Source organism: Quercus robur, chromosome 3 (genome assembly GCF_932294415.1).
Source record: "Quercus robur chromosome 3, dhQueRobu3.1, whole genome shotgun sequence".
NCBI lineage: Eukaryota > Viridiplantae > Streptophyta > Magnoliopsida > Fagales > Fagaceae > Quercus > Quercus robur.
The window spans coordinates 49493607-49509229 of record NC_065536.1 but is presented as its reverse complement, the minus strand read 5'-3'; the positions used below and the strand labels follow the sequence as shown (position 1 = coordinate 49509229).

The window sequence follows — 15623 nt, the reverse complement described above, 5'->3', positions numbered from 1 at the left end:
TCCTATCATTATTAAATTCCATAAAATTTAAAAATCTTAACAGAAAAATCTCTTCTTTTCTTTTCATTAATTTAAACTCTGCCTGGTTCATCCTATACACAAAGTGTTGGTGTTAGGATTATTTGTTGAAACCTAAACTGAACATAAAAAATTATGCATGCAGGTGATATTTCACATCCTGTTGGTTGTTTGATATTGTTATTGTCTTTAATTTAATAAAAAAAAATGTTTATTTTTTATGATATAGTAGATTTAGGATTTAAAGCATGATAGTTTTCAATTAGTTAAAAGTTTGAATGCTCGACAACCCAGTCTCGAGCTCACTAGATCTCACCTCTGACATCCTCTTCGTCTCACCCTCAAACCAAGCAATTGATTGGCCAAGTATTGGGGATAGCTCTCCTAAGACCACACTCAACCCACAACCTGCAAATATATAATCCCCAACCAAGGGAAGAAAGTCACCAGAAACACCTAAAGCAACCCCTAAGCGAGCCAAAAAGAAAGAGACCGAGGGGCAAGCTACCCTAACCTCAGAGTCACTGACCATGAAAAACTAAGAAGGAGATGAATCCTAAAAGCCCAAAAGCCAAAAACAATCACAGCAAAGCAAAGAGAAAGGAAAAATCAGAAACTTATAACAGATTATGAAGAAAAAGGAAATAGAGGAAGAGGAAAAGAGGAACATACCTTGAGAATAAGCAGCTCAATCGGAGAAAAATCCAAAGAATATTGCCGGAACAAGGTCGGAACGGTCGCAAGAGTGAATGGAAAAGAAGAAACTTAGAGCAAATGATTAAAGAAATGGGGAAAAGTGAAGGAGAGGAAAGTTTAAAAAACCAAGGCCCAAAAAAAAAAAAATACTAAAAAACAGTGGGAAACCAAAGGGTCATGCAATTAACTCCACCGATCAGCACGCGCCACGTGGTCATGCCGCATGTGGCGTCGCCACTATGCATTTAATTCAGAGCGAAACCCCAAGAGTCATGGACAGCTCAAGAAAACCTTTCATCTTCTATGGTCATCATGACACGTCATGGCAACCACAGAAGGTGGGGGGTAACTGATGGGATTGATGAGACCACATCTCCTAGACGAAGCCACTGAGAATGACGAAGTCATATTGACAGACGAAGAAACCAATCACCACTAACGAGGATGGAAATCATTCAATATAGTCAATAAATGACTTGGGTAGTTACAAAGCCAACCATGCAGGCTGTTGGGAGCCTATTAAAGCCTCATTACTAGGCAAGAGGCGTTACCAAGAAAGGCATTAACAACCACAACAGCTAGAATCCAAGGCAACATATATAAAGCTCTTACATTGCCAACACAAGGTACACAGACACTCTGAAAGATACTGATTGTTATTCTGCTATTCTGTTTCATTTTACAAAGCACTTTCCTGTTTTGACTTTGGTATTGAAGACGTTGTGGCAGGCACCACACCGGTGACCACCTTGAAAGGAGCGGTCTTTTCATTTACGCAGGTATCCAGATGAGAGCTTGGATCCATTTGGACACGTTCAACTCGACTGATGAAGTCACGCTTCATCAGTATTGTAGCAAATACCAAATTTATTTGCACAAATCCCATTTGATTTAGGATTGTTAAACTTTTTTTTTATATATAAAAATTGTTAAAACTGTTATAAAACTCTCTCAAATGCCAAATTTTTATAAAAATTGTAATAAAGCAAAAATAATAATTGTATACACATGTTAAAACTGTTTTGGGTTAACTGTTAAAACTATCATAAAAAATCTCTAAAATGTACTTGGGTATAAAAGTAAATGAACATGGTGTGTTAGTAATAAATCAATTAAAATAAACCTTTTTCTTCTTTCTTCTTTAAACCTATTAGATGTCTAGAACTCAACTTCTCCTTCCTCAAAACCATCTGCGGCTATGTCCCTTACTACCTTCATTGTCTGGATTTAAGAAGCTTATGTTTAGGTGTTTTTTGGGGAATTTGATGGAATAAATTTTTTTTTTTTGAGAAGAAAACCTCTGAACTTTATTGAAACAAAAATTAGCTGTAATCAGCCGGAAGAACAGAAAGTAGATGTGGAGGAACATCCTATGCCCACATCTTTAAACCTCTAACATGCTTAACATGTTTAGCTAGGTTGTGAGCTACAAAATTGTCTTATCTATAAGTATGAGAGAATGAGATGCTATGAAAGGCTTCTATAGTAGGTTGCACTAACTCCAAGAGATGACCAAAAAAGGCCAGTGAGTCACCTTCTACCCTCAGAGCATTTATAACCACCTGAGAATCACCTTCAAGGATGAGAGCAGAGACCTCGAAATCCTAAGCAAGCTTGATTGCTCGAATTGCCACTAGAGCTTCCACATCATCAAACAAAATCTTGCAGTGCTTGGGAAGTTGAAGGAATGATCTGATCGATTGGGAACACACCAGACCTTAGGCGTTTTTGATTTCTATGGAACCAGATTGTCCAAACTAGCATGGAGAACGGCTCCAAATCTTTTCTTGCCTCCTTCACATATCGAAACAAATCCAGGAAGGTAGTAAAGGGATGGTGGTAGTGCAAAAGACCAGGTTGGGGAGAAATCCTAAACGGGTGAGAGGGCTGGGCAATTCCAAAGAGCATGTAGAACATCTTTTGAAGACATATCATAGTGTTCACAATTATCCTTGAAGAGAATTTGACGACGACACAAACTCTTCTTTGTTGGGATGGCTTCTCTACATGCACACCAAAGGAAGTTTTGGACTTTGTTTGGAACTTGAAGTCCCCAAATGTCTTTCCAATGAGGTTGTTGATCACATTGATATGTTTGAACCCGATGGACTGTAGAGTTTTCCCCTATAAGGAATATGTATCCATATTTTACTGAGTAACAACCAGAAGAGACATATGGCTAAGTAAGTTTGTCCTCAACTGTTGGGTTATAGATTGACCCCGGTTAATTAATTCAATTACCCAAGTCAATTAATTAAGTCAAATTACATGTAAATCATAGAGGCACACACAAATCACCAAATAAATTAAAGTGTAGCAGGAATTAAATTGACATGTTGATTTGTTGACGAATGGGGAAAACCTCTCGCAAGGCAAAAACCCCACTGGGAGAATTTTATGTCACCACTCCCAAAAATCCACTAATTAAGAATAAGTGGTTACAAGTATAAGGAATCTTATCACTACCCTGGTTTATCCCAAAATACCAACCTACAGTTAACCTTTACTCCAATCCTCAATTGGACTTGATCTTGTAGAGACTTCTTCCTTTGCACGAATCCCAGTACGTGTTTGACTTCCGATCTCATCAACTGAAGTTTGTTGTTAGATGCAAAGTTCTTCACTTCAAATCATGTTGAAGATTTGGAAGCACTTGGTTACAAAACCTTAAGATGTACAAGAACGCAGTAGCTTCCCTAAGAATATATGAATTCACTAATCTGAGTCTTTGTGTACTTGATAACTTTTAAAATAAAACTTTTATACCATTTAGGAGTTTAGTGAATGAAACCCTAGCAATTCAAGTCATCATAGAATGAAATTCTAAACTAAGAATTCTGAACTGCATAGCTCGATAGATCGAGAGGTGTCGAGTTTGTGTTGAGAATTACTCATTAAGTTTCAATAGATGGTAGTGTCAAGCTTGTGTCAAGACTAGTGTTGAGATTCACTGTTTTAGATTTTCTTCACTTTGTTTCTTGGTTCAATCTTCATGTCTTTCAAGATACCACTTGTTTTGTCTTATCAACACACATCTTGATATCCTAAACACATCTTAGATCTACCCAATTACAAGTAAATTGCTTTTTGTCAAATAATATGCCAATACATAGAAAATATGACCCTAACATCAACCATCATATTACTCAAGGGAATACTGAGTATTAATTCGACCTCTAGGGGGTAAAAAACCCTTGATTAAATCCTCATCCCAGCTATTGGACATATGATTAATAAGAGAACTGACCTTGGCATCTTTAAAACTGCCAACTACTAGAGATAAGACTTGAGGATGATCATTTGAAGGTAAACCATTGGTTAAGCCAAATGCTGATAGAGTCCCTACACTCTACTTTCCACTTGGCTCCCCTCTGTAGAACATCCCGACCCCATAAAATATTGCTAAGTTTGGAGCCAACTTTATAGGGAGAAAGAAAAATTAACAAAAAGACCAAAATGCCCTTTTTCACATTTCTCTTCTTTCCCATCTACCAAATGCCCATGTCCCACGCTGGTGAAGAAGTTTGAGAATTGAGAGGGAGTGTGACTAAGAAGAGGAACGAAAGAGAAAGATTAAAAAAAAAAAAAAAAAAAGTAGAAAAAAGAGATAAAAACATGGGAAGGGAAAATAAGGAGAAGGTATCTCTTGTGGGGCACCTATTAGTGTGACAAAGGACTCATGTGCTCGACGTATAAAAGACTTTTGCTCAGATAAGAAATTTCTAGGATTGTGCTTTTTTTTTTTTTTTTTTTTTTACAAATACCACCACATGCTTTCTTATTTACAAAACTACCATTCATTGTAATTTTTTTTCATTCATTTATCCCAACTGTTTATTAGTTGGAGTCCACTTTAGTTCAACCTTAACAAGCACTGTTGCCAAAAAGACTAAAGAGAGCCACATTTTGCTTACAACATTTTTTTTTTTGTTGCTAAACAACAACATTATCATTTTGCTTACGATGTTAAACACGCTAACAAACATTAAAGGCATTAAGTCTGGAACATGATGTGGGTCAAAAGATTTGGGTTTTGGCTTACCTCCAGTACTTTTTTAACTGGGGGTCTCCTTTTATTTTAAATACACAATGACAAGTGGTATTGGATTTTAATCTCCTTGTTTTATTTAGTTAGTGGATGATGTGGCAGTTTCTCATTAAAATAAAAGGAGATTCTAGTTAAAAAAAAGTATTAGAGGAAAGCTAAACCCAAAAATTTGCGTAGGAATTGTATGGGCTTTGCTATATAATATGAGAGGTGTGACGTCCATAATATTTTCACAACAAATCCTAGTTGTTAGGTTGTCACAGGTTTTTAATTTGAATTTACAATTGAAATTACTTTGTTGCCCACTAAGTGTCCATTTGGCAAAGATTATTTTTGCCAACTTATTTTACTATTCAGCTTATTTTTGCTACTATTCATGGGTTCCACAACACTTTTTGGTACTATTCATGGGTCTTACTATACTATTTTAGCTAACTTTTACCTTTATGTACAGTATTTTCAGCAAAAAAATTTCAGTTTCAGCAAAATAAGCGGATCCCAAACAGACCCTAATAACAGCAAGTAACAACCTGTCACATAAGATTTATTGTGAAAATGCTGTAAAAATATTGTGGATATAGCATTTCTCATGTAATATTGTAGTTTTTTACTATAAGCATTTAAATTCAAATTCAATTCATTGCACTAAGAGGGTGTGGGTTCTTATTTTTGGACAATACCCAAGTCCAAGTAGAATCAAGGATCCTGGGCCCTCAAAGAGTTTTGTACTTGTTTGGTGGACTGGGCTTGGTTCACTGCAACTATGTTCAGCTGATTACGAACTAAGTTGTGCACAAAACATAGATCCTACAACACATACATACTCATATGTGTATATATATATATATATATATTGTAAAACAAATGGCTAAGGAACAATAGAGAAATAAAGGAAAATAGAATAAAGACGTTAGGGCTCCTCAGAAAATAAAATGATATTTCATTATATTGAGTTTTAGTACTTTGAGCCCTTCTTTCCACTAGGATATGTCACAAGGTTCAAATAAGTTCAAAGGTCACAGACTTAGATAGCTCTTTGTGGGCTTCTAAGACTTGTGAGGTTTGAATCCCCTTAAATTCAAGTGTATCCTCTAGTGCCTATCTCAGGATCTCTCACAGTGTTTTTCCTTTTTTCTCCTTTTTTGAATTTTTAAGAAGTCTTTCAAAGGCTTTTTTGGCTCTGATTAGTTATTGTTGAATGAATTTTGCTGATGGCTTAATCCCTTTTTATAGTATCTTCCTAGAGTTTTTGGTGTGCCATTGATTCCTTTCATTTGTTGCCCTAGGTACCAAAACCAATGTTGTGTTAGCAATATTGGTGGCTGGTCCTTTCCTTATTTTCTCACTATAGCCTTCTTTTGAGATTTCCCCTTAAAAAGTCCCCAACTAACCTTCCTTTTTGTGGGGTTCCTAAAAGTTGATTTTCAATCTTCTCTTCCCTAAGCTTCTAGATGGACCTTTTCAGACCCCACCTTTTGGCTGCCTCATCTTTTGTCTTTTCCTCTAAATTGGTGGATTCCTACCTGTTAAGCTGAAAGAACCTCAGCCACCTTTCTTCATGGTTCACTTTCCTGGGTTCCTCGAGGTACCAGGCGTCTTTTTTATCAAGTGTTGATTTCTAACTCATCAGCATTAATTCTTTCTAAGTCACAGGTGGCTAATGGGACATGCCTATCTTCATTCCTAGCACAATTGACAAGATTTAGTTGTGGTGGCATTTGTGTTGGAACAGCCATATCTCATACTATGGTTGATGGACAATCTGCAACTAACTTCATCAGCTCATAGGCAAAGTTGGCTCGAGGATGTGATTTTGAGGACGATGAGATACCATTTCTTGATCAAACTATGTTGAAATCAAGTGAACTGCTTATGAAGCCATGCTTTGATCACATAGCATACACCACAAAGTCACCACTCATGATCGGGAGCTTGGATGCCAAGGAAGAGCAAATGAAGGAAATTAGTGTGGCCTTATTAAAATTTACAAGGGAGCAAGTTGAAGGACTAAAGAACAGAGCCAATAATGAAACCCCATATCAAGAAAATGGGGTGTCGACAACAAGGCCCTATTCTAGATACGAGGCTATTTCCGGCCACATGTGGAGGTGTGCTTGTAAGGCACGTTGTGCACTTGATCGCGACAATCAATCTACAAGAGTTCGCATTGTAGTTGACATTCGCAACCGATTAAATCCACATCTCCATAAAACAATATTTTGGAAACACAATTTGTACTATAGTGACATTAACATGTCTCTATGGTGACCTCTTGTCCAAGCCACTGAGTTATTTTGCTGGAAAACTAAGGGAAGCCATTGAGACTGTGATAGATGAGTATATAAGGTCTAATCTTGATTTTATAGCAAGCCAAAAGCATGTTGATGGTCTAAGGTTCAGCTTTCACATTCGAGGACTCAGTACAGAAGCACATTTGAAATGTGAAATGTGCTTCTGACTTGCTATATAATGTGCTTCTGTACTAAGTCCTCGAATGTGAAAGCTGAACCTTAGACCATCAACATGCTTCTAGCTTGCTCTAAAATCAAGATTAGACCTTATATACTTGTCTTTCACAGTCTCAATGGCTTCCCTTAGTTTTCCAACAAAATAACTTAGTGGCTTGGACAAGAGGTCGCCATAGAGACATGTTGATGTCACTGTAGTACAAATTGCGTTTCCAAAATATTGTTTTATAGAGATGTGGATTTAACCAGTTGCGAATGTCAACTACAATGCGAACTCTTGTAGATTGATTGTCGCGATCAAATGCATGACGTGCCTTACAAGCACACCTCCACATGTGGCCGAAAATAGCCTCGTATCTAGAATAGGGCCTTATTGTTGACACCCCATTTTCTTGATATGGGGTTTCATTATTGGCTTTGTTCTTTAGTCCCTCAACTTGCTCTCTTGTAAGTTTTAATAAGGCCACACTAGTTTCCTTCATTTGCTCTTCCTTGGCATCCAGGCTCCCGATCACGAGTGGTGACTTTGTGGTGTATGCTATGCGATCAAAGCGCGGCTTCATAAGCGGTTCACTTGATTTCAACACAGTTCAATCAAGAATTGGTATCTCATCGTCCTCCAAATCTCATCCTCGAGCCAACTTTGCCTATGAGCTGATGAAGTTAGTTGCAGATCGTCCATCAACCATGGTATGAGATATGGCTGTTCCAACACAAATGCCACCACAGCTAAATCTTGTCAATTGTGCCAGGAACAAAGGCTACTACTCAATTGGAGTAGTATAATCAATCTTAGGGACAAGATCTTTGACTACACCAGTAGGCGCAAAATCACCAATATCCAATTTTGTGTTAGCATAAGCTTCCAATACTTGCACTCCCATTGCATTGCAATCAAGTTCTAGTTGGCCGCCTTCTTTCTAGCGTAGCCAGCTAGCTAGGGGTAGAAGTGAACCAATGCACAACTTAAGGCATTTTTCTTCTTCTCGAATGAAGATGGGTGTTGTTGTTGGGTTTGTAAATGTGTATGATTGGTGCATGAGTCCACTGTGCTGCTTGATCAATCTCAGATAACTGCAATAGGCCACTTGGAGTAGGCTCGCTTGGAATGACCATGGAATTAGACTTGATGCTAATGTTAATCATTTTGTTCTGCAGATTATGGTAATGAGCCCTAACTTCCTTTAAAAACTTCTTTTGGAAACCCTTCACCTTGCCATTAAAACTGCTTTGGGCATTGGATACCACTTCTGAAAATTGAAAACTTATTGCTAAAAATATTGTAGCAAAATAATTTTTTAAAGGTGCAAATAATATGGTGGGACCCAAACTTATTTGCTGACTTTTGTGGGTCTGTGAACAGTACACATGGACCCACTAAAAAAAAATTAGACGCACTGAAATGCACAAACGTGCTATCTAAACTCACACTTAAACTTGACACATTACTGATCATGATGCTGATAGCCTGTATAGTTAATTGGGAGTTAAGTCTGGTCGATATAGGATCGAAACAAGCCTTTGCATCACCTTTGAAAATAATCTGGTCCCAGTTCAGAGATTGTGCCACTTCATCTTACTTTCCTTTCGAAAATATTCTTCTTAGTACTTTTGTAGCTTCCTCCGTCAATTTACATGCTTCCTTTCTCCTACGCTCGTGTGTGAGTTTACATTTGATGTACCAAATCTTCCATGCAACCAAGTACCAACAAAAACAATTCATATTTAAGCCTGTTATCTTTAACTCGTCCCATACCACTTCTGGGTTTGTTTTATTTCTTGTACTTCTATCTTGTTTTTGATCAGCATCTGTTGCTTGCTGTGTGTATTTCCATTAAAAAATAAAGATATCTTTTCTCTAGCTACTTTTAGACCAGAAGGTGCTTCATATATAGTAGTAGGATTTCCAAAAATTTTGAATATAATATTTGTAGTATCTTCACTTAAGATGATGCTAATCGCTAACCCATCAATTTTTTTTTCTACCTTTTACTCTCCTCAATGAAGTTGAACGGCGATCTACGCACAGAAGAGAGGTAAGTTTGAAGGGGTCTCCTTAATAGATTCCCTATGAGGGAGAGACGTATCCTCTTGATTTCCCCATTTATTTGAACAAATTATTTTGAGCAATTATAGGTTTACATTATGCTAATAACATAAATCTTATACTGCAAGTATAGTGTAAACTAAGAATTTTCCAATAACTTAATAAAAGATATTAAATTACAGGTTTTCCCAAACACTGCCTAACATTTGGTTTATCCTACAAAAATCAACCAAGATCATATAGTATTAATAAACTATCAACCAAGACAAATACCCAAAAATCATTGTTTCTTAATTTATTAAGATACAATCATCTACCAACAAAAACAAAATATACGAAACACTATTATTTCTTAATACAATCATCTATGAAAAGGGAACTCGACGCTCTTTCAAATCTTCAAAATCATCTATGATTGAATCCAAACTAAATGTCGAAGCTATATCCTTTTCAATGTATAACATTAAAGAGTCCGTCAAAAAATCATTTTCCATTTTGTTTCGAAGGTTAGTTTTGACAACTTTAATAGCCGAAAATGCTCGCTCTGTAGTAGCAGTAGAAACTGGAAGAGTAAGCACAAGTCTTACCATTCTATAAACAAGTTTGTAGTGTTCTGAGTTTCCAGTTTTCACTAACCATTGGCACAACTCAGATAAACTGTTCAATTTTTTGACCTCTAGATCTCGGACTACATTATGCTCAAAATGATAAAGCTCATTCTCCAACACTTGTTTGTCATAATCTGTGAAATCTTGTGGATAGAAATTCTTTACCAACAAACAAAGATCACTACTTCTGAAAGATTTTAATGCCTCTTGAGGTTCTAAAGCTGAGCTAAGCCTAAGTAACTCCATTCTATTTTCACATTATCGCTTGTATAAAAAAAATTAATTAAAAAGTAAATAAGAAAAAGGAAAGAAGAATAGGAAACATTATTTTGCATGATGTGTTATTGATAAGGGTAATTATGTGGTTTTGATGAAGTCATCCATATTAGGCGAAAGCGACGGTCCTAATAAACTCATTAGCCTCGCTTACACGTTCACAACCTAACAACGATAGAATGAAAGTCGACGATTCCACCTCAAAGCTGACGACTACACCTTGAAGACAACAAACATTTGAATGAGACAACTAGAATATATTGACGAAATATGAAGCTGACGGGGGGAAGCTGAAGAGGATAAACGAACCTTTGATGAGGCTAACATGGCTTGGTCTCCACGCATAAGCATATAAGGAAATATCTTATGCCCCGCGCTTAACCCTAATCAAGAGAGTCCTATAAGGAAAAGATCTCGTAAGATACCTGAATTAAAGAAGATCTCTCCCACAAGGAAAGATCTTCTAAGCCAAGGAACGAATATCAATCCCATGCTACTATAAACACCCCAAGACCCAAGGTATGTATAATTCCCCCAGTTCTGGCACTCTAGAGTTGTGAAAGTTCTCTAACTTAACTTTCGGAGTGTTTTTGGCTGGTACCATACTGGTACTCTCCTAAGGTCTTTCTTGTTTTTGTTTTGTAGGTGTTGTCTTGAGCACGTGAGGACTGTGTAACTTACTGACGATTTTCAGCATCATCAGTTGGCATCGTTTGTGGGAACCTTGTGACTTTTAAGTTATACTATCGCTTCCCGGACAAAGAGTTGTATGGTACTTACTCGCTCGATGGCGACCACCAAAATGTTCAAGGAGACGAACCACAAACAACCGCCTTCGAGAGATAGGTTCAAACTCTCGCCGCTGCTGTGGAGCGCCTCACCAAGAAAAACCATAGTTTGGAAGAGTAGTTGCACCAAAAGAACACGAAGCTTAACACACAGGAGGAAGACCAAGAAGGTACCAGCGCTGAGAGAAAGAACCAAGAAGGGCCGGAAGGTAGCAACGCCCCATGCAGACCAAAATAACAGGACACGAGTCGTCCATCTGTCATAGATATAGCCCCATCTCACATAGTCGCAGAGATGCAAATGATGAAGGAATGGATGGACTTTATGATGAACGCCTTTAGAGGACGAGTGTCTAGCGACCTCGATGACTTGGTCCATCAAACTGATTCGCCATTCACTGCGTTCGTCACTTTGTTCCCTCTTCCGCCGAAGTTTCGCATGTCACAGGTGGAAAGTTATGACAGATCCAAGGACCCCCTAGATCACTTGGAGTCTTTCAAGACCCTGATGGATCTTCAGGCGGTGGCAGATGAGATCATGTGCAGGACCTTCTCCACTACGCTGAAGGGTCCCGCAAAGATTTAGCAGGTTGACTCCCAACTCCATTGGTACCTTTAAGGAATTAAGTGCCTAGTTTGCTTTGCACTTTATCGGGGGGCACAGGTATAAGAAGTCCATTGCGTGCCTGATGAGCATTAAGCAACAGGAGGATAAGAAACTGAGGTCTTACATAGCCCGCTTTAACAAAGAGGCACTCTTAATCGATGAAGTTAACGACAAGATACTTGTGGCTGCATTCACGAATGAGCTACGGAAGTGTAATTTCCTATTTTCTCTATATAAGAACGACCTAAAGACTATGTCAGATGTGCTTTATAGGGCGACTAAGTACATGAACACGGAAGACGCACTTCTGGCTTGAGAAGAGAAACCCAAGAAGAGGGAAAGACAGGAAGACATATAGTAAGATAGGGGGCAAAAGATGGCTAGGATCGAAGAACGGGGGGAGGACAAGCGCTCCTAGCCCCCTATAGGGAAGTTCATGAGCTTCACCCCGCTGACTGCCCCGATCGACCATGTCTTAATGAAAATCAAGGACGAATGAGCCCTGACCTTTCCTGGCAAGCTGAACGGAGATCTTAATAAAAGGTTTAGTGATAAGTACTGCCGCTTCCACTGTGATCACGGTCATGACACAGCCGACTACTACGACTTGAAGCAATAAATTGAAACTCTCATCAAGTAAGGAAAGTTGTAGAAGTTTGTCAGCAAGGAGAAAGCAGAACCACTTCAAGACCAGGTTCCCTGACGGGAGAACGAGTGCCCTAGACGCCCATAAGAGATATAAGAATGATTGTAGGAGGTACAACGGCCATTGGGTCGTCCAAAAAAGCCCGTAAGACCTATCTCAGGATGGTTTTGAATGTCCAACTAATGGGTTTCATCCCAAAAATGGCGCGGATCGATAAACCCATCATCGAATTCTCAGAAGAAGATGCTCTACGTCTCCACCACCCGTATGATGATGCACTCGTCGTTAGCATACAGATTGGAGATTACAACATGAATTGGGTTTTGGTCGACAACGGAAGCTCTGCTGATATCCCCTACTACCCGGCGTTCCAGCAAATGAGGATTGACAGAGAACGACTGGTCTCGACCAACGTCCCACTCATTGGGTTTAGAGGAACTAAAGTATACCCCCTCGGCGCAGTCACGCTGCCCATTACGGTTGATGATTATCCTTAGCAAATCACTATAGACGTCATATTCCTTGTTGTTGACTGCTCTTCTGCCTATAATGCCATCATCGGACGACCTACCCTCAACTCATGAAAGGCCGTAGCTTCAACCTACCACCTAATGATCAAATTTTCCACCGAATACGGAGTAGGAGAAGTACGTGGAGACCAAGTGGCTGCACACGAGTGTTACGTAGCAATGTTGGAAATGGACGACTACTTACAGACAATGAACATAGAAGGGCAATGGATAGTGGCAAAACTCATTGAAAGGCTTGAAGAGAAACTTCTCGACGACTCCAAGACTGATAGAACAACCAGGATTAGCACCCTTGCCAGCCCGATGGTCCGCCCAGCACTCACAAGTTTTCTCAAAGATAATCGGGATGTATTTGCTTGGAGCCATGAAGACATGCCATGAATCGACCCCTCAGTCATGGTGCACAGGTTGAATATGTCGCCCTCCTTTCCACCCATCTGTCATAAGAAGCAGGTGTTCGTCCCAAAACGAGACCAAGCTATAGCGGAAGAAGTCCACAAGCTATAAGAGGCAAACTTCATCAGGGAAGTTTACTACCCCGACTGGCTGGCAAATGTTGTGATGGTCAAGAAAGCCAACGGGAGATGGAGGATGTGCATATACTTCACAGACTTGAACAAAGCATGCCCCAAAGATAGCTAGCCCCTCTTGCGGGTCGACGTCTTAGTTGACTCTACGGCTCAACACCAGTTATTAAGCTTTATGGATGGTTTTTTAGGTTACAACCAGATTAGAATGGACGAAGCAGATCAGGAGAAGACTTCGTTCGTTACCAGCCAAGGCCTCTTCTGCTATAAAGTAATGCCATTTGGCCTAAAAAACGCGGGTGCGACATATCAGAGGCTTATGAACAAGATGTTCGCAAATCAAATTAGAAGAAATGTCTAGGTTTACGTTGACGGCATGCTGGTAAAAAGCCAAAGGGAGGACGATCACTTGGAGGATCTCAGGGAAACATTTTACACCTTTCATTCTTACAACATGAAGCTCAATCCAGGCAAGTGTGCTTTCGGAGTGACGACAGGAAAGTTCCTAGGGTTCATGGTGTCCCAGAGAGGTATTGAGGCTAACTCGGACAAGATCCGGGCCGTAATAGAAATGGCACCCCCTAAGAACGTGAAAGAAAGTACAAAGCTTTAACGGCAAGATAGCCACGCTTAATAGGTTCGTGTCCAGAGCAACAGATAAGTGTCTACCTTTCTTTTGCATGTTGAAGAAGTCTTTTGAGTGAATGGTCGAATGTCAGCAAGCGTTCGAGGACTTGAAGGCCTACCTCTCTTCCCCGCCATTGTTGAGTCCCTCAAAACCAGGGGAAGAATTATTCCATTATTTGGTTGTATCCCTGGCCACCATCAACTTGATCAGAGAAGAAGACAAGGTGCAAAAACCCGTGTATTATGCTAGCCGAGCACTTCGTGGTGTAGAGGAGAGGTACCCATTGATGGAGAAGCTCACCTTCACTTTGGTTACAGCAGCCTGCAAGCTCAAGCCGTACTTCCAAGCCCACACAATGATTGTCCTCACTGACAAGCCCTTAAGACGAGCAATGAGCAATCCTGAAGCTGCTGGACGAATGGCACTATGGGTAATAGAGTTGAGTGAGTTTGACATATAGTATCGACCATGTAGTGTCATTAAAGGGCAGGTAGTCGCTGACTTCATTGTGGAGTTCACTAATGAAGAGAGCTAAGAGGCAGAAAAGTATCCTCGGTGGAGAATATATACTGACGAATCGTCCAACCGACAAGTTGGGGGAGCGGGTATTGTGCTTCATTCTCCGGAAGGGGATGAGATTGAATGCATGGTTTGTCTCGACTTCCCTACTACCAACAATGAAGCAAAGTATGAAGCTTTGGTGGCAAGACTAGATCTCGCTAAAGTGGTAGGGGCCGTGAGCATGGTTATTCATTGCAACTCCTAAGTCGTCACTAACCAAGTAAACAGGGATTATGAATGTAAGGGAGAAAGGATGAAGAAGTACCTAGAGCAAGTAAAGAGAAGGGTAGAGGACTTACAGGCCAAGATTGTTCAAATCCCCAGAAGAGAGAATGAGCGAACTGACCGTCTTGCCAAGGCCGCATTAGTAGAACACATGATCCTCCCCGACAAGGTACTTTCTTTTGTTCAGTTTTCACCATTAATACATCCCGTCGATATAAAGGAGGTTAGCTTTGAAAGCAACTGGACCACGCCATTAGTCTCCTACTTGAAAAACGACGCATTACCAGACGGTAAGGAAGCCACAAGGAAGCTGAAGGTCCAAGCAGCATGATTCGTTATGATAAGGGACGTCTTGTACAAGAGAGGCTTCTCCCGCCCATACCTAAGGTGTTTAAGCCTAGAAGAAGCAGATTATGTCATGAGAGAAGTACACAAAGGGATCTACGGCAACCACTCAGGGTCGCAGTCATTGGTACATAAACTAATTCGAGCTGGATATTATTGGCCTACTAGGCAGAAGGACGCCTAGACTTATGTCAAAGCCTGCGACAAATGTCAAAGGTTCAGCAACGTCATCAAATAGCCAACGGAAGAACTGACCCTGATGACGGCCTTATGGCCATTCGCTCAATGGGGACTCGACATCATGGGTCCACTCCCAACAGCAATGCGACAGCTGGAATTCCTTATAATCGGTATAGACTATTTCACTAAATGGGTAGAAACAGAAGCCTTGGCTACCATTACAGAGAAGAATGTGAGAAGTTTCATCTAGAGAAACATCGTTTGCAGGTATGGGATCCCCAGAGTCTTGGTCTCAGATAACGGGAAACAGTTCAGCAACGACTCCTTCAGGGATTTTTGCTCACAGTTGGGAATTAAGAACCATTATTCCTCCCCAGCTCACCCATAAGCCAACAGGCAGGTTGAGGTCACGAACCGATCTTTGC

The 15623-nt window shown here is 39.9% G+C and overlaps 2 pseudogenes; one reads left to right on the top strand and one right to left on the bottom strand.

The window, feature by feature from the left end:
* The first annotated feature begins 4329 nt into the window (after positions 1–4329).
* Positions 4330–7220, top strand: LOC126719708 (spermidine hydroxycinnamoyl transferase-like; annotated as a pseudogene).
* A 71-nt stretch (positions 7221–7291) lies between these two features.
* On the bottom strand, positions 7292–8376 carry LOC126719707 (spermidine hydroxycinnamoyl transferase-like; annotated as a pseudogene).
* Between the last annotated feature and the right edge of the window lie 7247 nt (positions 8377–15623).